We start from the raw sequence: 23,243 nt of genomic DNA on the forward strand, positions 1-23,243 counted from the left end.
TAGTCTGGTGGGAGACGTGTTAGGGTAGTCCATGCATTGTGTCTCGATGGTACAGTGTTCAGTGCATCTGCCCGATAAACAGGAGATTGATTTAAATCAATCCCTGCTCACAGCCAATGTCTGCAATTACTTTGTGTCTTAATTCATAGTGGCTGCTGATTCAAAATGGCGTCTGTTCTTTTGGACATCTTCGAAAGAATAGACACCACACACACACAACACACACACACACACACACACACACACACACACACACACATATATATATATATATATATATATATATATATGTGTGTGTGTGTGTGTGTGTGTGTGTGTGTGTGTGTGTGTGTGTGTGTGTGTTGTGTGTGTGGTGTCTATTCTTTCGAAGATGTCCAAAAGAACAGACGCCATTTTGAATCGGCAGCCACTATATATATATATATATATATATATATATATATATATATATATATATATATATATATAAGGCGAGCGCAGCTAGTTATCCCTTCAGTGCAGATGCACATCAGGCTCGAACTGTTACAAGAATTCGCGAAAAGATGCCAGTCAAGAGGATAATGTGTAAGGGGCTGATTTAGAAATTTGTTTCTGTTGGGAGGCGTGCTAGGTGACTCCATGCCGTTGCGATGAATACGGTGTCTCGATGGCATTGAAGACTTTTGTTGGTTTTCCGAAAAGGAGCGTTGGGAAGTATTTTGTTTCTATATTTATATTTACTACAGTATTAAATGTCTCATCAGACGGTAAAACGCGCAAATGATGCCCTCAAAAAGCTTTTTGAAAATGTGAAGGAAGAAATATTCCTGTATTAAGGTCTCTATAGAGAACGAGTAACTTTCTTTGGCAACATTTAAAGAGGCAGTTGGAACATGGCAAGAAGATTTTGACAACGGTATTATTCCTCTTGTCGAAGATGAGCAGCCATCATACATATTATAGAGGTTGGAGTCAAAAAATACGTCTGGCTATGAATGGGTCGTCATTAGCTGGTCGCCAGACAGCTCTCGTATCCGTCAGGAAATGCTTTATGCATCAAGAAAGCTATACTTAGAAAAGAATTCGGTAGTGGTCAGATGAAACAAGAACTTCATGGTACAACTTTGGAAGGCATTGCATTACATGGTTTTATGCGTCATAAACAGGCTGCAAAGGAGCCAGCGCCTTTGACAACAGCCGAAGAAGAGCTAGCAGAACTCAAATGCACTGAAGCTGGTGTCAATGCTGACGCCAGACACCAGACTGTGTCAGGAGTTGCCTTTCCCATCACAAAAGTAGCTCGGCAAGCTTGATGCCGCATACAACTACGTACAGGTAAGGATAGATCTCGATGAAGAAAACAAACATCTTGCCACTGCTAGAAATGTTCCTGTAGCTAAATGAAGCCAGTAAGTTCTTACTAATAACGCCCGCTATCACTTATACAATTTCAAGCACACTCATGAAGGGGATTACATGGAAACCATAGTGTTTCATATATTCAATGCCAGGGTACTAGTTTTCGATAAAGGAGAGAATGTTGTATTCAAGCTGAAAAGGTCCTGTTCTGGATACGTTGAGACAGGATATTGCTCTCTCAGTTACACAAAAGGTGAAAATACATGGTGGAGACGAGCTCATGGAAGCTGCATTGTATGATGCAGTTCATCCGAAAACAAATCTTCACCAGCTAAAATTCGCAAAAGCAAGGAGCCGACCAAACCGTGGAACTCAATTCCTAGGAAAAAATGGCACATTGGTCAGCGAATCTGCCTAGTAAGCAAGAGACAAGTTCTCGAATCTTGGCCCAGCGCAAATTTTCAAATTTCTTCGTGGATTTAAATGAATGCCCGCTCGCAGCCAATGTCCGTAATTCCTTTTTGTCTTAAATAAATGTTCATAAAATTCTATTCATTTGAGCGTTCTGCAGACCATTGCTGTGTTCCTGGTACAATCCTCAGAAAAAAGGTTTTGTTAGTCGTTACAGTGACGAACACGCCCTATTCTGCCCTTAAGAGGTAGCCGAGTATTACCAGACACAAGACAGATTTGAGAAGTGTTTTGTAGCAAAATACTGGTCTGTGGGAATACAGGAACGACACAACAATGAGGATTTCAACACTAAACTGTTTCATGCCCGTCGAGGTAGCTTGTGGAAATACACCAACAAAACAAGGTACTGGGATATCGCCATATCTCACTATGATATATTGAGAATATTAAGGACGAAACGGCCCAGAAACGTAAGAGGAAAGTCTTAGTTCTTTCCCAAAACAAATCTTGAGAAATTCCTGTCTGTACTTGAATCCTTTAATCTCATTCATAGAGGGTGAAAATACGGACACACAGTGTAAAATTTAAATACAGCGACACCAAAAGTCACAATTCTGGGCCAAATCAAGATGTAAATCCTACCGAGCTGCACACTGTGCCAGGAGGACAGAACAGCCACCATCAGAATCATTATAATCATTCAAGCAGATGCAGACTAAGATTCAATGACAGTAGATACTGCCCTGATGGCGCAAATAGCAGCACACAGTCAGTGGAAAAACTGACATCGTTGGCATCAAACTGATGAAAACTGGGGCAATCAGGTTCTTGACAGAAATGTCGCAGAGAAAGGCAGTCGCCCATTTACATCAGCACTGGGAAACTAATTGCGGTCTACTTATACCCCGAGATGATGATCACGAAGTGGGGTAAGTGCAGTAACAAACCGATGTAGCTGGTACGATATGACAACACAAATGACATTAGAAATGAATTTCAGTCCGATGCAGTTCATTGTAAAGATCGACACGCTAGAACGTCATAGTCGCCGAAAACTGCATATCTAGGTAAGAGCCTGACAACAATAATGTAAAAGAATAAAGTTACAAAATGACACAAGAAACCGGCAGAGAAAAGCCATTTTAAAACCAGGCCACCAAGGTGGTCACACCGGACCAGGGGACTGCGTGATAAACTATTCTGCGACGACAGAAAACTCACCCAATTCGTGAAGCAGCCTGCAGGAGTATTACGACAGAATTACGTCAGCCAGGGCATCACCGACGCATTCCAGATGTTTTGGTGCGACACTCTAACCTTGGTAAACATCAGAAATCAGCACGAAGAAGCAAGAGATTTGAACCAGCCCGTCATCACTGAACAGCTGCGCAGAGATATAATGTCGAGCCTATGGTACTCTGCGTCACGCCGATGACGCAAACGTTTCTGCCTCTGCTACGGCATGAATGACTGCCTGCCACGTAAGACTCCAGACAGCTGAGGCAGCTCCACACTTGGCCGGCATCCCATTAGTATGAGAGGAAATACCAGCTACCTTTGTCCTTGCTGGGGTGCCTGCAGAAGGCCACATCACCCCCAGCCCAGGAGTGTGACACAGACCAACGTCCCTGTCACAAATTGTGTGATTGGATTGAAGAGTTCCTAGATAACAGAACGCAGCATGTCATTCTCAATGGAGAGAAGTCTTCCGAATTAAGAGTGATTTCAGGTGTGCCGCAGGGGAGTGTCGTAGGACCGTTGCTATTCCCAATATACATAAATGACCTTATGGATGGCATCGGAAGTTCACAGAGGCTATTTGCGGATGATGCTGTGGTATATCGAGAGGTTGTAATAATGGAAAATTGTACTGAAATGCAGGAGGATCTGCAGCGAATTGACGCATGGTGCAGGGAATGGCAATTGAATCTCAGTGTAGACAAGTGTAATGTGCTGCGAATACATAGAAAGATTGATCTCTTATCATTTAGCTACAAAATAGCAGGTCAGCACCTGGAAGCAGTTAATTCCATAAATTATCTGGGAGTGATTTAAAATGGAATGATCATATAAGTTGATCGTTGGTAAAGCAGATGCCAGACTGAGATTCATTGGAAGAATCCCAAGGAAATGCAATCCGAAAACAAAGGAAGTAGGTTACAGTACGCTTGTTCGCCCACTGCTTGAATACTGCTCAGCAGTGTGGGATCCGTACCAGATAGGGTTGATAGAAGAGATAGAGAAGATCCAACGGAGAGCAGCGCGCTTCGCTACAGGATCATTTAGTAATCGCGAAAGCGTTACGGAGATGATAGATAAACTCCAGTGGAAGACTCTGCAGGAGAGACGCTCAGTAGCTCGGTACGGGCTTTTGTTGAAGTTTCGAGAACATAGCTTCACTGAAGAGTCAAGCAGTATATTGCTCCCTCCTACGTATATCTCGCGAAGAGACCGTGAGGATAAAATCAGAGAGATTAGAGCCCACACAGAAGCATACCGACAATGCTTCTTTCCACGAACAATACGAGACTGGAATAGAAGGGAGAACCGATAGAGGTACTCAAGGTACTCTCCGCCACACACCGTCAGGTGGCTTGCGGAGTATGGATGTAGATGTAGATGTAGCTATTGAAACCATCCACACTCACTGCAAGATTCTGGAGACTTGAGGCACTAGATCTCGTAATTACCTGTTAAGCTGGGAAATTTAGCAAAACAGTACATATTTGTACTTATTAATTCTTCGGTTACAGATTGTATTTTACATGTAGATTGGTTCGACAAAGGGATGATGTGATTGACAGTTCTTCCAGGAAATGCCACGTTGTATTTGACTGTGCTGTGGTGAACGTGAAATTATGAAAACAGTTACTGGCCGAGGTAAATATCACAGAGGCATAGAAATAAAACTGATCAGGAGTAAGACTAGTAGTACACACGGGCAGCACTTGAGATAAGTGCCATTATCTGTGTTAAGGGAACAAACCATTAATAAAGTAGATGAATATAAATATTTAAGCGGTGATCAGCAGTCTGATTTAGCAAGAACTTTTTATCGTATTCAGAAGGCTTTGAAGGAAGGTCTAGTTAAATAGGAGGTTATAATTGCCACCTTCATATCATTCGACATGAAATCTTCTGTTACAATTGCTACTCCATTCCATGAGCAAAAGCCCTGACATCACTGGGGCAATAAGGAAATTTGCTGAGTTGGAACGCAACTGAATCATCCGTGAGCAGGCCACTACTTGCAGTAGCGAAACCAGGAGGGAATACCAGGCTGGTTATAAATGCCCGAGCAATTAATAAATTAATAAGATCTTTGTGCCTGTCTGGACCCAGCCAGAAGATACCGAGGAACAAATACAAAAGCTCCATGGAATTAAATATCTAAGTAGTACAGATCTCTCTACCTCCAGTTCGCAAATTCCTCTATCTGAGGAGTAGTGGAAATATACCTACTTTGTCTATGGAGGTAGAAACTATCAGTTTAATGTGTTATCCTCCTTCTTAAACGCTTGTTCAGGTGTCATTAATGCAGAGCCATATCTGTACTAGGCCCAGAATTGGTTAATAGGGTATCCCTCTTTGTGAACAATTTCCTAATAGCGACAAAAATATGGCAAGATCATACTGAACTTATAGACAGCGTAATACGTGAAATTCTGGATGCTGTCGTAAGTACCAACTTATGAAGATCAAAATTCGGATACCAAATTTTTCTTACAGCATATTGAAACCCATGGAATACATCTAGACAGCGTAAGGAAAATAATAAATGGGAACTCTATATACAAGTCCATTTGAGATTGCTATCGTGCCATAATGATTAAATGATGATGGCGTCCTCTTGGGTAAATTATTCCGGAGGTAAAATAGTCCCCCATTCGGATCTCCGGGCGGGGACTACTCAAGAGGACGTCGTTATCAGGAGAAAGAAAACTGGCGTTCTACGGATCGGAGCGTGGAATGTCAGATCCCTTAATCGGGCAGGTAGGTTAGAAAAATTAAAAAGGGAAATGGATAGGTTAAAGTAAGATGTAGTGTGAATTAGTGAAGTTCGGTGGCAGGAGGAACAAGACTTCTGGTCAGGTGAATACAGGGCTATAAACACAAAATCAAATAAGGGTAATGCAGGAGTAGGTTTAATAATGAATAAAAAATAGGAGTGCGAGTAAGCTATTACAAACAGCATAGTGAACGCATTATTGTGGCCAAGATAGACACGAAGCCCACGCCCACTACAGTAGTACACGTTTATATGCCAACTAGCTCTGCAGATGACGAAGAAATTGAAGAAATGTATGATGAAATAAAAGAAACTATTCAGGTAGTGAAGGGAGACGAAAATTTAATAGTCATGGGTGACTGGAATTCGGTAGTAGGAAAAGAGAGAAGGAAACGTAATAGGTGAATATGGATTGGGGCTAAGAAATGAAAGAGGAAGCCGCCTGAATTTTGCACAGAGCACAACTTAATCATAGCTAACATTTGGTTCAAGAATCATAAAAGAAGGTTGTATACATGGAAGAAGCCTGGAGATACTGACAGGTTTCAGATAGATTAAATAATGGTAAGACAGAGATGTAGGAACCAGGTTTTAAATTGTAAGACATTTCCAGGGGCAGATGTGGACTCTGATCACAATCAATTGGCTATGAACTGTAGATTAAAACTGAAGAAACTGCAAAAAGGTGGAAATTTAAGGAGATGGGACCTGGATAAACAGAAAGAACCAGAGGATGTACAGAGTTTCAGGGAGAGCATAAGGGAACAATTGACAGGAATGGGGGAAAGAAATACAGTAGAAGAACAATGGGTAGCTTTGAGAGATGAAGTAGTGAAAGCAGCAGAGGACCTAGTAGATAATAAGACGAGGGCTAGTAGAAATCCTTGGGTAACAGAAGAAATATTGAATTTAATTGATGAAAGGAGAAAACATAAAAGTGCAGTAAATGAAGCAGGCAAAAAGGAATACAAACGTCTCAAAAATAAGATCGACTGGAACTGCAAAATGGCTAAGCAGGGATGGCTAGAGGACATGTGTAAGGATGTAGAAGCGTATATCACTAGGGGTAATATAGATACTGCCTACAGGAAAATTAAAGAGACCTATGGAGAAAAGAGAACCACTTGTATGAATATCAAGAACTCAGATGGAAACCCAGTTCTAAGCAAAGAAGGGAAAGCAGAAAGGTGGAGGGAGTATATAGAGCGCCTATACAACGGCAATGTACGTGACGGCAATATTATGGAAATGGAAGGGGATGTAGATGAAGATGAAATGGGAGATGCGATACTGCGTGAAGAGTTTGACAGAGCACTGAAAGACCAAAGTCGAAACAAGGCCCCGGGAGCAGACAACATTCCATTAGAACTAGTGATAGCCTTGGGAGAGCCAGTCCTGACAAAATTCTACCATCTGGTGAGCAAGATGTATGAGACAGGCGAAATACCCTCAGACTTCAAGAAGAATATAATAATTCCGATCCCAAAGAGAATCAGGTGCTGACAGATGTGAAAATTACCGAACAATCAGTTTGATAAGTCACGGATGCAAAATACTAACGCGTATTCTCTGCAGACGAATGGAAAAACTGGTTGGAGCTGACCTCGGGGAAGATCAGTTTGGATTCCGTAGAAATATTCTAACACGTGAGGCAATACTGACTCTACTACTTATCTTAGAAGCTAGATTAAGGAAAGGCAAACCTACGTTTCTAGCATTTGTAGACTTAGAGAAAGCTTTTGACAATGTTGACTGGAATACTCTCTTTCAAATTATGAAGGTGGCAGGGGTAAAATACAGGTAGCGAAAGGCTATTTACAATTTGTACAGAAACCAAATGGCAGTTGTAAGAGTCGAGGGGCACGAAAGGGAAGCAGTGGTTGGGAAGGGAGTGAGACAGGGTTGTAGCCTGTCCCCGATGTTATTCAATCTGTATATTGAGCAAGCAGTAAAGGAAACAATAGAAAAATTCGGAGTAGGTATCAAGGTCCATGGAGAAGAAATAAAAACTTTGAGGTTCGCCGATGATATTGTAATTCTGTCAGAGACAGCAAAGGACTTGGAAGAGCAGTTGAACGGAATGGACAGTGTCATGAAAGGAGGGTATAAGATGAACATCAACAAAAGCAAAACAAGGATAACGGAATGTAGTCAAATTAAGTCGGGTGATGCTGAGGGAATTAGATTAGGAAATGAGCCATTTAAAGTAGTAAAGGTGTTTTGCTATTTGGGGAGCAAAATAACTGGTGATGGTCGAAGTAGAGAGGATATAAAATGTAGACTGGCAATGGCAAGGAAAGCGTTTCTGAAGAGAAATTTGTTAACATCGAGTATTGATTTAAGTGTCAGGAAGTCGTTTCTGAAAGTATTTGTATTGAGCTTAGCCATGGATGGTAGTGAAACATGGACGATAAATAGTTTGGGCAAGAAGAGAATAGAAGCTTTCCAAATGTGGTGCTACAGAAGAAAGCTGAAGATTAGATGGGTAGATCATATAACTAATGAGGAGGTATTGAGTAGGACTGGGGAGAAGAGAAGTTTGTGGCTCAACTTAACTAGAAGAAGGGACCGGTTGGTAGGACATGTTCTGAGGCATCAATGGATCACCAATTTAGTATTGGAGGGCAGCGTGCAGGGTAAAAATCGCATAGGGAGTCCAAGAGATGAATACGCTAAACAGATTCACAAGGATGTAGGTTGCAGTAGGTACTGGGAGATGAAGAGGCTTGCACAGGATAGAGTAGCATGTAGAGCTGCATCAAACCAGTCTCAGGACTGAAGACCACAACAACAACACATCGTGCCAAACGATGGACCTTTTTTACTTAGGTTCAGCCGACTGCACCCCATGTTGGATCTGAAAATAAACTTCCAGTAGTGTTCCGTAGGTGCATGTGTAAGTAATTATGTGAATGTAGAATTTATGTACTACGGAGTGAATATCTGTAACTGGACGTTTTACCTGTAGCGTGAAAAGTTTTTAACCTCTAGACAGGAACTGCTTTACACTTACACAAATATGCATTGTGCAAGATGTATTTATATGTGGAATGAAGTTTGTATGTCTATGTATTGATTAATGTTCATTCCACATTGAAAGAAATCTAAAACGATTTTTAATTAATTGCTATTAGTAATTTGGTGGACTTTGTTTCCCGATTGACAGATGAACTTTTGTAAGTAAAGAACAAATTTCATACAGCCTGGACGCTGGGCATAGTTGTGTGTACATAGGTATAATCATGATTTCTGATACTGATTAAAAGACAACCGTTACTATTACTTGTGGCTATAGAGTTACGTTAGCGTTGAATATGATGTAGGCTTTTGAGCACTAGAATGAAAAAGTTATTTTTGGCGCTGCTGGCACATTAGTTGTCTACGTTACTTAAATGAGTACATTGCAACAATGAGAAGGTATGAAATGAAATGTGCGTGTGGCTATGATCTCGAAGAGATGCTAGTAACGATGGTATCGAATAGAATACGTAATAAGACGTGAGGTACTATTTACTGTGTAAGTTCTGTACACAAGAACTATCTGGTCGCATTAGGATCCGAGGAAGGATATACATAAGGCATCTCTGAAGCAGATGTGCATTATTTTTCATTCATATTTGTAGACCATACAATGTATTTATGTTAATGTACTTACTGTATTTAATCACAGGTATAATCTAAAGTTGCTTCTGATTTGGGAAGACAGTCTTAAAAATTGTATTGCGAGGTTGCGATATGAGTCTGTTGGAATTGTATTCTCGGACGGTCAATATAAACATGCAACCCTTCGTGATCAGACTACTTGTATGTGTACCGAAATGAGAGTGTGGCCGACAGAAATGAACTTAAGCTATGCATGTTCAAAAGCTGAGAATAACACATACCTTCAAGCAAGAACTGTGCTATTGAGGATGAGAGCTTCCCTTGTGTGTAATGAATTCGAGGCGTCAGTTAAAATATCCAAAAAGTGCTGTTAGTGAAATAGTGGGCATTAAGTATTTTCATAATATACAGTCTATAAGTTCTTAAAAAACAGCGAAGACGCTATTTGAGTGCGCTTGTACATGGTATGGACAGCACTGAAGTAATATGAATTGTAGGTGCGTTTTGAGTCATAAGTTGAACAGTGAACAAGTTAGGATGAGACTGAGTTATTTACTACATTAGTGAAAAGTTAAGTCACGTAGGTATGATGAGATATCAAGCTGACTTATGAAGAAATACTAGTTCGTAAAAATACTTTTTTTTTAAATAAAGTGGATAAAGAGTTGATAGGTATAAACATCTGTCAGTCTCATTGCTATGAGTGGTTTTCCAGACTTTCAGTTAACAAGAGCGTAGTTTACATTATTAGTCGTCAGACTCGCAGCTACATTTCAAAAGCGGGGCATAAACAGAAAATGTGATCTGTTCTATTGACTGGGCTGTATTATGCAGGACTACATGATAACGTGAGGACAGCAGGTATTTTCATTTATCTAACAAAAAAGTAAGTTGGAACCTTATAGCGTCAGAGGAAACTTGAAGCAGAATTCAAGTTTCTTCATCTCCCAGTACCTACTGAAACCTACATCCTTCTGAATCTGATTAGTGTATTCATCTCTTGGTCTCCCTCTACGATTTTTATCCTCCGCGCTGCCCTCCAGTACTAAATTTGGTGATCACTTGATGCCTCAGAGTATGTCCTACCAACCGATCCCTTCTTAAAGTCAAGTTATGCCACAAATATCACTTCTCCCCAATTGTATTCAATACCTCCACATTAGTTGTGTGATCTACCCATCTAATCTTCAGCATTCTTCTGTAGAACGACATTTCGAAAGCTTCTATTCCCTTTTTGTCTAAACTATTTATCGTCCACGTTTCACTCCATACAAATACTTTCAGAAAAGACTTCCTAACACTTAAATCAATACTCGATGTTAACACATTTCTCTTCTTCAGAAACACTTTCCTTGCCATTGCCAGTCTATTTTTTATATCCTCTCTACTTCGACAATCATCAATTATTTTGCTCCTCAAATAGCAAAACTCATTTACTACTTTAAGTGTCTCATTTCCAAATCTAATACCCTCAGCATCACCCGATTTAATTCGACTACATCCCATTATATTCGTTTTGCTTTTGTTGTTGTTCATCTTATATCCTCCTTTCAGGACACTGTCCATTCCGTTCAACTGCTCTTCCAGGTCCTTTGCTGTCTCTGACAGCATTACAATGTCATCGGCGAACCTCAAAGTTCTAATTTCTTCTCCATGGATTTTAATTCCTACCCCGAATTTTTCTATTGTTTCCTTTACTGCTTGCTCAATATACAGATTGAATAACATCGGGGATAGGCTACAACCCTGTCTCACTCCCTTCTCAACCACTGCTTCCCTTTCATGCCCTTCGACTCTTATAACTGCCATCTGGATCCTGTACAAATTGTAAATAGCTTTTCGCTCCCTGTATTTTACCCCTGCCACCTTCATAATTTGAAAGAGAGTATTCCAGTCAACTTTGCAAAAGCTTACTCTAAGTCTACAAATGCTAGAAAAGTAGGTTTGCCTTTCCTTAATCTATTTTCTAAGATGATTCGTAGGGTCAGTATTGCCTCACGTGTGCCAATACTTCTACGGAATCCAAACTGATCTTCCACGACGGCAGCTTCTACTACTTTTTCCATTCGTCTGTAAAGAATTCGCGTTAGTAATTTGCAGCCGTGGCTTATTAAACAAATAGTTCGGTAATTTTGACATCTATCAACACCTGCTTTCTTTGAGATTAGAATTATTATATTCCTCTTGAAGTCTGAGGATATTTTGCCTGCCTCATACATCTTGGTCACCAGATGGTAGAGTTTTGTCAGGGCTGGCTCTCCCAAGGCTATCAGTAGTTCTGATGGAATGTTGTCTACTCCCGGGGCCTTGTTTCGACTTCGGTCTTTCAGTGCTCTGTCAAACTCTTCACGCAGTATCGTATATCCCATTTCACCTTCATCTACATCCTCTTCCATTTCAATAATATTGTCCTCAAGAACATCGCCCTTGTATAGACCCTCTATATCCTCCTTCCACCTCTCTGCTTTCCCTTCTTTGCTTAGAACTGGGTTTCCATCTGAGCTCTTGATATTCATGCAAGTGTTTCTCTTTTCTCCAAAGGTCTCTTTAATTTTCCTGCAGGCAATATCTATCTTACCCCTAGTGAGATAAGCCTCTACATCCTTACATTTGTCCTCTAGCCATCCCTGCTTAGCCATTTTGCACTTCCTGTCGATCTCATTTTTGAGACGTTTGTATTCCTATTTGCCTGCTACATTTACTGCATTTTTGTATTTTCTCCTTTATCAATTAAATTCAGTATCTCTTCTGTTACCCACGGATTTCTACTAGCCCTTGTCATTGTACCTACCGGTACTTGATCCTCTGCTGCCTTCACTACTTCACCCCTCAAAGATATCCAGTCTTCTTCTACTGTATTTATTTCCCTATTTCTGTCAATTGTTCCCTTATGCTCTCCCTGAAACTCCGTACAACCTCTGGTGTAGTTAGTTTATTCAGGTCCCATCTCCTTAAATTCCCACCTTTTTGCAGTTTCATCAGTTTTAATCTACAGTTCATAACCAATGCCATTGACAGGGAAATATATTTGAATCCGCCCTGGACGCAGGACAGTTCAGGGCTTCACAGGGTTCCATTCTTCGTCCAGTGCTGTTCCTACTGTTTATGAACCATCAACCAATATGGGGGAAGGTAAATCAGAAACGTTTCTACATGCAGATGACACGAGTGTCTGTTTTATAGATGTGGAATGTCACATGGACGTTACGGCAAGAATGGTAGAGTGTAAGATCAGATATGAAAGTGATCCATAACTGCAACAACATGGAACTGAGAAGGTAAATTTTACTGTCGAAAGGTGATCAAATTGTCAGTAAATCGAACACTTTAATGTTTCGGGACAGTTGATAGATGGAAACCTATTTTGGAAATATCGCTTGCGGGATCCCGTGTATTAACTAGATTTTGCTATGTTTATCATAAGAGTAATGCAAACAACTCGGCACAGAAGTGCAAAACTTCCTTATTTTTCGTACTCGCAACTTATTACATACAGATAGGATGACGTAACAACTTATTCCATAATTTTATCCTATTTTTCACTCCTCATTCTCAATATGGAATCCGTGTTATTGTTGATTTACTTTTTCAGAAGGACAGGAAGATTTGCTTCATTAACTTGTTCTCATTCATTTGTATGCACTATTATAAATCTTTTTGTTTGTTTTTGAGGTCCTTCCTGTGGAGTATTTAGCGGCTCGTTCCATGAGTAAGTAACTGAGGCTCTCATGACCCCCACTAACTGCATGCTACGACGTCATACTTGTTGGGGAGCTCCCCAGAAACAAGAGGTGGCATTCTATTGGTCTCCAGTGACAAATGTTGCCCCTTCGGCAGAGAATCAACAGGCTGTAGCCTCGGCTTCAAAAATGGGTTTGTCGCCGACACAAGGGCTCTCGCAGCCGGCAGGTGTGTGAGATGAGATACTGGCGAGCCGCGGGCGCAGAGTCGCGCAGGTGCGATTATCGAGTTAACCGGAGGCAATCGAAGCGCGCCCTGTTGCCACCTGTTGCGGTACAGCACACAGCAGCGCCAGGACTCAACTTCCCCGCCCCTCTGCACTCGTGCTGCCGGCTGGCAGACGAGGAACTACACTGAGGCACCGCGACCGCAATGATCGACTGCAGTGGAGTCGTTCAATGAGACTATAACATAGTTGTCTGTTTATTTACCCACAGTCATTTCAAAATTATGTTAGTTTTATGAGCATGAGGCAGATAAAATAATCCACTCCAAGTTCAGACTGACAAATAATTACCTACAAAATTTATTAGCACTAGTACGTACACTGTGTGATCAAAAGTATCCGGACACCCCCAAAAACATACATTTTTCACATTAGTTGCATTGTGCTGCCACATACTGCCAGGTATTCCATATCAGCGACCTCAGTAGTCATTAGACATCGTGAGAGAGCAGAATGGGGCGCTCTGCGAAACTCACGGCCTTCGAACGTGGTCAGCTGATTGGATGTCACTTGTGTCATTCGTCTGTATGCGAGATTTTCACACTCCTAAACATCGCTAGGTCCACTATTTCCGATGTGATAGTGAGGTGGAAACGTGAAGGGACCCGTACAGCACAAAAGCGGACAGACTGACCTCGTCTGTTGACTGACAGAGACCGCCGACAGTTGAACAGGGTCGTAACGTGTAATTGCCAGACATCTATCGAGACCATCAAATGGTTCAAATGGCTCTGAGCACTCTGCGACTTAACTTCTGAGCTCTTCAGCCGCGTAGAACTTAGAACTAATTAAACATAACCAACCTAAGGACATCACACACATCCATGCCCGAGGCAGGATTCGAACCTGCGACCGTAGCGGTCGCTCGGTTCCAGAATGTAGCGCCTAGAACCGTATGGCCACTCCGGCCGGCCCAGACCATCACACAGGAAGTCCAAACTGCATCAGGATACACTGAAAGTACTATGACAGTTAGGTTGGAGGTGAGAAAACTTGGATTTCAGAGTCGTGCGGCTGCTCATAAGCCACACATCACGCCGGTAAATGCCAAACGACGCCTCGCTTGCTGTAAGGAGCGCAAACATTGAAAGAGTGAACAATGGAAAAACGGTGTGTGGGGTGACGAATCACAATACACAATGTGGCGATGCGCTGGCAGGGTGTGGGTATAATACTGAGGCAGTGGTGTTATGGTGTGGTCGTGTTTTCCACGGCGGGGGCTTTCACCCCTTGTTGTTTTGCGTGGCACTGGCACAGCCCAGGCCTACATTGATCTTTTAAGCACCTTTCTCCTTCCCACTGTTGAAGAGCAATGCAGGGATGGCGATCGCATCTTTCAACACGACCGAGCACCTGTTCATAATGCAAGGCCAGTGATGGAGTGGTTACACAACAATAACATTCCTGTAACGGACTGGCCTGCACGGAGTCCTGAGCAGAAACATAGAACACCTTTCGGATGTTTTGGAACGTCGACTTCGTGCCAGGCCTCACCGACCGACATCGTTAGCTCTCCTCAGTGCTGCACTTCTTGAAGATCGGGCTGCCATTCCCCAAGAAACCTTCCAGCACCTGATTAAACGTATGCCTGCGAGAGTGGAAGATGTCATCAAGGCTAAGGTTGGGCCTGCACCATACTAAATTCAAGCATTACCGATGGATGGCGCCACGAACTTGGAAGTCATTTTCAACCAGGTGTCTGGACAGTTTTCATCACACAGAGGATATGTTGCACATAGTGGTTTGTTGTGTAGAATACAAGGTGCATCTGGAAAGTTCGGTGAGTGGTCTCAGAAAATAAATGAAACAAGAGTTACAAACGAAGTACCTTTACTGGCTTTCAAAGTACTGACCATCAGGTACAGCTCACTTATTGCATCGGTTGTATAGCTGTTAGAAACTGTCAGAAAATCCTTCTTGTGGATTTTCTAGCTGCACCTTCCTCACACGTTGTCGGATATCCACATAATTCCAGGAGATGAGACCTTCTGTGACCAAAATGTTCCAGAGACAAATTCTTACGAATTATCTGCTGCCCGCGCCGCCTCTCCGCCCCTTAATGCCATCTTCCGTCTTGATTTTCCTCAACGATCATAATTTTGCTTAAATAGCCTCCTCCACATCACGTTTCCAGTTGCAGCGTAAGTGATACCTTTCCTTCATCTGGGATGGTATCTACTGAAGTTTCCTATCTGGTCTTCATTCGTGCTATTCACATGGTCAAGCAGCATCAGCTGTATCGTCATTGTCCACGTATCCGCCGTACAACCCATGCACCACTTTCGTAGATGTGATGAATTGTCCAACCAAAAGCCATATAAATGCTTCTAGATTCCACTCCTACAGTCGCGGACGATTCCAGAAGTCGGTCAAAGGTGGGGGTTGGGGGGGGGGGTGTGTGGCTAATGGGGGGGGGGGGGGAGGAGGGTTGGATGAATGGAATATCGCTTAACAAAGGAGAGTTGGGGCCCTCCACCGACAAACTGGTATAATTTCGTGTTGCTTAGAGTAGTTTTTGGTAAGTGTTTTGGAGTTCAGGGTAAAAACGTGTCTACAGAATGTGTGTACGAGAAAATAATACGATTTGACCCAGGCGTCCGGCGATTTCGAAGTTTTTGTCTCGGTTCAGCAGTTAACGTGTTGGTAGGCATACCCGGCATATTTAGCTTGCTTGATTATTGTAAGTGGTACTCGTACATTAATATACATCCAGTGTATATTAATAAATAATAAGACGTCCATTTTAAGTTAAATTGTATTTATTGGTTTAGATAGTAAGTTGTCGCTATTATTCTTTTGTTAAAATGTATTTGAAATACATTGCAACCTATATTGCTACGTAATTATAAAAAATATTCGCTGACTTCTGAAGTCATTTTATCCAGTGTAATATGATACTCCATTGGGGGGGGGGGGGTATAGCCTCCTTAGTCCCCCCCCCCTTGACACCGCCCCTACCTGCAGTCATATACTCCTTCACCTACCCCACCTCTTCACGTACCTCGCCTCCTCAACTAACACTTGTACATCGCTACTAGATGGGCTCCTCTAATCAATCAAATCTTTCACCACTTCTGCCTCTAACCACATCGCCACCAAACAAACCACCAAAGTCCGAAGCACTACTATCCGGATAATCATATGCAGTAGTAAACGTAGCTCCATCACCAGTTCTGTCACGAACACCATTACCGTCTCTGTTTTCAGTGCCATCGGCCATCACCAGATACACTCCCTCCCGCCCCCCCCCCCAAAAAAAAACCTCAAGCATCGTTTGTGATTCAATCATCCTGTCCGAGACCTCCGAAACGAAATTCCATTGACCAACATCTAAACAAAAACGCATCCAGACGAGACAAGAAGATTTCACTAAATATTATGTGCATTCAACACCGACTTCTTCTTTACTTTCAACCAACTGCTTCCACGAGGTACGTTTACTTACTCTCCAATTCAGACCAATCCAGAATCTTGAAGCTTTAATCAAAGAAGTTAAAAAGTTTTCACTTGCTAAGTAACTCGCTGATATTATGCTTCATGAAGCTACTGTCCTTATTAAATCCAGTGATCCCAACTTTCGCACAAACCTATTCTGTCAAGTTCTCACTCTTGGAACTCATTCCAATCTCTGTGCTTCGCATGCAAAGAAATTCTCCTATTCACCGGTGCCCAGTGATCCATACTGCCAGGGCCTGGAATGGTAGTGACATGGAGGAGATTGTGCAGGAAATTCGTTCTGTTCTTGTTAGGGACATCTGAACAGATGCAAGCGTAACCTGAAATTAATACGAGGCGTATTCCGAAATTAAGGTCGGATTAAGTGCAAAATGGAAACCACTGTGCAAATTCGATGGAACTTTGCACAGATGTATTGGCCAGGGTCTTTAGTGTGCCTGTCGGTCGCTTCACCTCGCTCTTTTCAGTTCGGAGTGCAATGTGATCACGCAGAAATGCTTAAAACGACAGTTTCTCCCGCCAAGTATGTGAGTCTGGTGAGATTTCGCCTTAAGCTATGCAGCCCACATAACATAAATGGCATCTGTTTCTTTCTTCAAGACAATTTTCAGCCGCATTCTGTTGGGGTAACGAAGACGCTCCTCCAACGTTTTCAATGGAAAGTGTCTGATGACGCACAATACAGCCTTTAACTGGCTCCTTTCGTTGTTCATCTCTGCTCACACGAACCGCTGACTACGAAGACAACATTTTGTCACAAACAACGAAAGGCAGACCAGCATAGAGAATTGGCAGAAAGCGCAGGAGGCTGTTTTCTGTGACGAGGGTACTGCAAAGTTTGTAAAAGGGGACGACAGATGTGTAAGTCGGAGCGGTGAGTATTTAGAGAGGTAGCTGGAAGGTGTGGCTAACTGTTGCAAACAAAAAATTTTTGATTTTCACTGTGGTTTTCACGTCACCACCGATCGGAACTTATTTTCCGAACAGTCCTAGTAACAAATATTACGGAACATCCTTATGTTGCTTATAATCCAGTGGAGTTCTCGTCTCTAATGTAGCCACTTCTGCTAAACAATAACAAAACTCGACAAATAGAGAAATGAAACAGTAGTACACGGAATTACAGAGAAACGAAATAAACGTGTGCTACAACATGAAAATATCAAAAGGCTACGCTTAACGAAACTCATAAAGTGCTAGCCAGTAAAGGCATAGAAACCTGAGTGTTTTTCCACAGCGAAGAAATAACCGGAATGTCCTCTGCTTAATATTCTGAGCAGAAAAGAAGACACGAGGAGTAGCAGGCGTTTGTATGAGGGAAATGAACACTTGAACAGTCACAATTTATCCTAACTTCGGATGTCAGTTCATCTCTCGAGGGGAAGACAATGTAACCTCTTCTGCTTTTATTAATATCATATTGCGTATATCCATTGCAGTACTGCCAGGGTGAAGCCGAACGTTATTTTAGCAAACAGATTCAGAACTTTGGAGGGCAATTAACTTCAGGTTTGAACAGAGAATCAATGTATGTAGTTAGGAAATTAGCTCATCAGTTCGGTGGAGAACTAGCGAGCGTAGGTGAGCAATTATTGCATCAGGGTCAACAATTCACAGTGGGATGAGTTTGGTAATGGAAAGTTCAGTAAATAGGTTTCAAATCAATGGGCTTTTCATTTAAGTGTGAAAGTATCCTCCAAATATTTTAATACTTGTATAATGGTGAGGTCAGATCGTAATATGCGAAAATCTGAGAAAATGAGAAATTTTGGCTGAAAGTGTGTGAAGTTTAATTGATAATGAAATGTGTGAAGCTCACGCTATACGATGTGCAATCATGTTAGAGATTGTTGAAACGATACGAAAGCGAGAAATAAATCTACCTATATCTGGATCCCGCTCCAGCTACTGCCGGGTCTGGGTGCTGACGAGTCCTCCCCATTTCGCTCGGTCCTCCCACCACTTTTCTTCCTCCACTTGCTGCCAGGTCACACCTCTCCTTTCAACAGATATTCTCACTCCCATTTTCCTCCGTGTTCTTGGGCGCCCTCTAAGTCTTTTCCCATCCATCTTTAGTTCTTCCATAATTTTGGGGAGTCTCTGCCCATGCATCCTCTTAACATGCCCATACCACCTTAATCTCTTTTTTTCAGTTTCTTCTCTCGTACTTTCTACGTTAACGTCCTTTCTAATGTCTACATTCCTAGCGGTCTAGGCGCTGCAGTTATGGACTATGCGGCTGGTTCCGGCGGAGGTTCGAGTCCTCCCTCGAGCATGGGTGTTTGTGTTTGTCCTTAGGATAATTTAGGTTAAGTTGTGTGTAAGCTTAGGGACTGATGACCTTAGCAGTCCCATAAGATTTCACACACATTTTAACATTTTGAATCTCTACATTCCTTACTCTGTCCATTCTTGTTTTTCCCATAACTGCTTTGAGAAATTTCATTTCCCCTGCTTGCAGTCTGCTCCAGTCCATTTCTGTTATTGTCCATGTTTCTCCAAAGTAGGTGACAACACGGAAGTAATAATTCTTATACATAAGGAGTTTTGCTTTTTCTGAAACTTCCTTATTCCAAATCAGGTGTTTTATTGTTTGGTAGAAATTTCCTCCCTTCTGTAACCTATTAATTTCGTTAGTTATTCTTCCATCCCTAGATATTTCAGTCCCTAAATAAGTGAAACTTTCTACCACTTTGAGGGGTTCTCCATTCAAGGTAATATTTCCGTTGATCCATTTCTCTCTTCCAAATACCATTATTTCACTCTTATCTTTATTTATTTTTAATCCATACTTTTTTAATTATTTCCTACTCTCAATAAAATATACGTACGCTATCACTATGAATGTTGCGAATCTTTGTTAGCTTAGAAAACATTTGGTATACTTGAATTGTTATTCTTAATAACACAACGTTTATCACTGAATAAAACGCATCTGACGTTATCTGTTGGGCCGGTATTACGCTATCATTTTTTTGGGGTCAAAGTTCATGTGCCAAATATTTATGGTGTAATACGGAAGTTTCACAAATCTCGCCTGTCGTCAAATAAATATGATCAAATCTAGAGCCTCGCCGTAGATTTGATCATAAAAGTCGTTCATATCCTGTTCACTGCAATGTGAAATGCAACCTCTTGGAGCGCTGGCCATAATAATACGTTCACTATGCTGTTTGTAGTAGCTTACCCGCACTCCTATTATTTTATTCATTGTTAAACCTACTCCTGCATTACCCCTATTTGATTTTGTATTTATCACCGTGTATTCACCTGACCACAAGTCTTGTCCCTCCTGCCACCGACCTTCACTAATTCCCACTATATATAACTTTAACCTATCCATTTCCCTTTTTAAATTTTCTAACCTACCTGCCCGATTAAGGGATCTGACATTCCACACTCCGATCCTCAGAACGCCAGTTTTCTTTCTCCTGATAACGACGTCCTCTTGAGTAGTCCCCGCCCGGAGATCCGAATGGGGGACTATTTTACCTCCGGAATATTTCACTCAAGAGGACGCCATCATCATTTATCCATACAGTAAAGCTGCATGCCCTCGGGAAAAATTACGGCTGTAGTTTCGCCTTGCTTTCAGCCTTTCGTAGTACCAGCACAGCAAGGCCGTTTTGGTTAATGTTGCAAGGACTGGTCTGTCAATTATCCAGACTGTTGCCCCTGCAAGTACTGAAAAGGCTGCTGCCCCTCTTCAGGAACCACACGTTTGTCTGGCCTCTCAACAGATACCCCTCCGTTGTGGTTGCACCTACGGTACGGCCGTCTATATCGCTGAGGCACGCAAGCCTTCCCACCAACGGCAAGGTCCATGGTTCATGGGGAAGGTGGTGTAGATTATATTTAAGAAAATAAAATACTTCCAATGTATGTTTATAATTATTCGGAAAATTGTAAATTTTATAATGACATGAAAACCCGGAAGTGTTAAAAATAATTTTTCCGATCAAACTTACCTTAAGCTCCGCTTCAGAGATGTTTGCCAAAGAAATTTTACGAATATTTGATCATATTTGTTAGTCAAAGAAATATGATAGTGCAATACCGGCTTTAAATCTGTTTGAAATCACAATGTACCACTTTCATAAAACAGGAGATCAGTTCAAAAAATTAGGGTGCTTTGTCCATGAAATTTTTTTGCGCTTACGTTTTACTTATTGTGCTTGGTCTCCTTGGAAATACTCTCATCCACAATTGATACTCCGGTCCCAACGCCTTTTCCGCTTCCGGACAGAGTCTGTCGTTCGATCGTGGGAAGCGCGGTATGCGAATTTTCTTTTATTATATCTATAATTGCAAATCTTCGTCCTATAAACATTGTTTTGAACTTTGGAAAAAAGCAGGGGCCAAGTCTGGAGAGTACGGAGGGTGAGGCAGCACAGTGATTTAGTTTTTTGTGCAGTTGCCTCATCTATAGTTCATCTATGGTTGCAAATCTTCGTCCTTTAAACATGGTTTTGAACTTTGGAAGAAAAGAAGAAATCTGGAGGGGCCAAGTCTGGAGAGTACGGAGGGTGAGGCAGCACAGTGATTTAGTTTTTTGTGCAGTTGCCTCATCTATAGCTCATCTATAGTTGCAAATCTTCGTCCTTTAAACATGGTTTTGAACTTTGGAAAAAAGAAGAAATCTGGAGGGGCCAAGTCTGGAGAGTACGGAGGGTGAGGCAGCACAGTGATTTAGTTTTTTGTGCAGTTGCCTCATCTATAGTTCATCTATGGTAGCAAATCTTCGTCCTTTAAACATGGTATTGAACTTTGGATGAAAAGAAGAAATCTGGAGGGGCGAAGTCTGGAGAGTACGGAGGGTGAGGCAGCACAGTGATTTAGTTTTTTGTGCAGTTGCCTCATCTATAGTTCATCTATGGTTGCAAATCTTCGTCCTTTAAACATGGTTTTGAACTTTGGATGAAAAGAAGAAATCTGGAGGGGCCAAGTCTGGAGAGTACGGAGGGTGAGGCAGCACAGTGATTTAGTTTTTTGTGCAGTTGCATCATCTATAGTTCATCTATGGTTGCAAATCTTCGTCCTTTAAACATGGTTTTGAACTTTGGAAAAAAGAAGAAATCTGGAGGGGCCAAGTCTGGAGAGCACGGAGGGTGAGGCAGCACAGTGATTTAGTTTTTTGTGCAGTTGCCTCACACTACCAGGGATGAAGGTACGGGTGCATTATCGTGATGCAAGAGCTGTGAATTGTCTCGCCACATTTCAGGCCTTTTCCTTCTCATATTTCCTCGGAGGTGTCGCAACACGTCTCGATAGTTCCATCGATTAACAGTTTGTTCAAATTTTCTAACGTGTGTGAATTCCTAAGGGAGAAAACTGTTGAGTCATCGGTCCCAAGACTTATACACTAGTTAAAACTAACTTACGCTAAGAACAACACACTGTCTTGCCCGAGGGAGGACTCGAACCTCCAGCGGGAGGGGTGGCGCAACCCGTGACATGGCGCCTCAAACCACGCGGCCACTCCGCGCTGCACAGTGTGTCCCTGTGGAACGAATTCATGATGAGCTAATCGTCCAAATTCGAAGAAAACTATCAGCCTGGCATTGACATTAGACCTGACCTGACCTGCCGAGCTTTTGTTGGTCTCGGAGAACGTTTCCCGACCCACTGTGAAGACTGAACTTCGGTCTCAGCATCATATCCGTAGACCCACGTCTCATCACCGGCTATGATTCTCTTAAGGAACATCTTTTTCGCATTCGCGCAATCCACAAGATCGTCACTGATTGCGAGGCGAAGGTCTCTCTGGTCTTAACACATGAACTGTGGGACGAACTTGGATGCAACACGGTGCATTCCAAGACGGGAGTGTCTGGATTTCATGACCATGATACAGTTGGAATGTTATGTTCTTCTGTAATCTCTCGGACACTCAGTCTTCGATTGGCACCCACGGTTTCGCTGACGTTCCTGACATGAACGGCGTCGGTAGGCGTCGAAGGGCGGCCTAGTCGAGCGTCCTCTTCAACTTCCGTCCGGCCACTTTTAAACCGCGTGGAGCATTCGTAGCACCGAGTACTCGTGACCTCACCGAGCGCTCACCATCGCAGTCTTTCTGCATCATTCGGTGTCTGTGTAACGGTTGTCTTGAGATCCACGCAAAATTTAATGCAGACGCGCTGCTCCTCTAAGTCTGCCATCAATAAATTCGCAAAGTGTGCGACACAACGTTCTTCCGGCAGTTACACATTAAACAGAAGCATGTGCAGGGATACCAACCACACATCGCTCCAACACACCACTGACGCGAAATTACGAATGTTCTGGAATTTTTTGAACAAACCTCGTATTTCACCCGCATTAAACCTCTGAGTTTGTACAGGTATTATTGTCGGGAATGCGCTTTGGCAATCACAGCGCCTGACTGCATTAACTACAATGAATATGAATTTTTTGCGTAGTGGGCTGCTCGTCTGCTCTGCAGCCTCGTTGTTTGTG

At 42.2% G+C, this 23,243-nt stretch overlaps 1 pseudogene; it reads left to right on the forward strand.

Annotated features, from left to right (window-relative positions):
- The first annotated feature begins 731 nt into the window (after window positions 1–731).
- The window catches only part of LOC126195167 (twinfilin-1-like), a 111,531-nt pseudogene continuing 89,019 nt past the window's right edge, over window positions 732–23,243 (forward strand).

Source organism: Schistocerca nitens, chromosome 7 (genome assembly GCF_023898315.1).
Source record: "Schistocerca nitens isolate TAMUIC-IGC-003100 chromosome 7, iqSchNite1.1, whole genome shotgun sequence".
NCBI classification, from domain to species: domain Eukaryota; kingdom Metazoa; phylum Arthropoda; class Insecta; order Orthoptera; family Acrididae; genus Schistocerca; species Schistocerca nitens.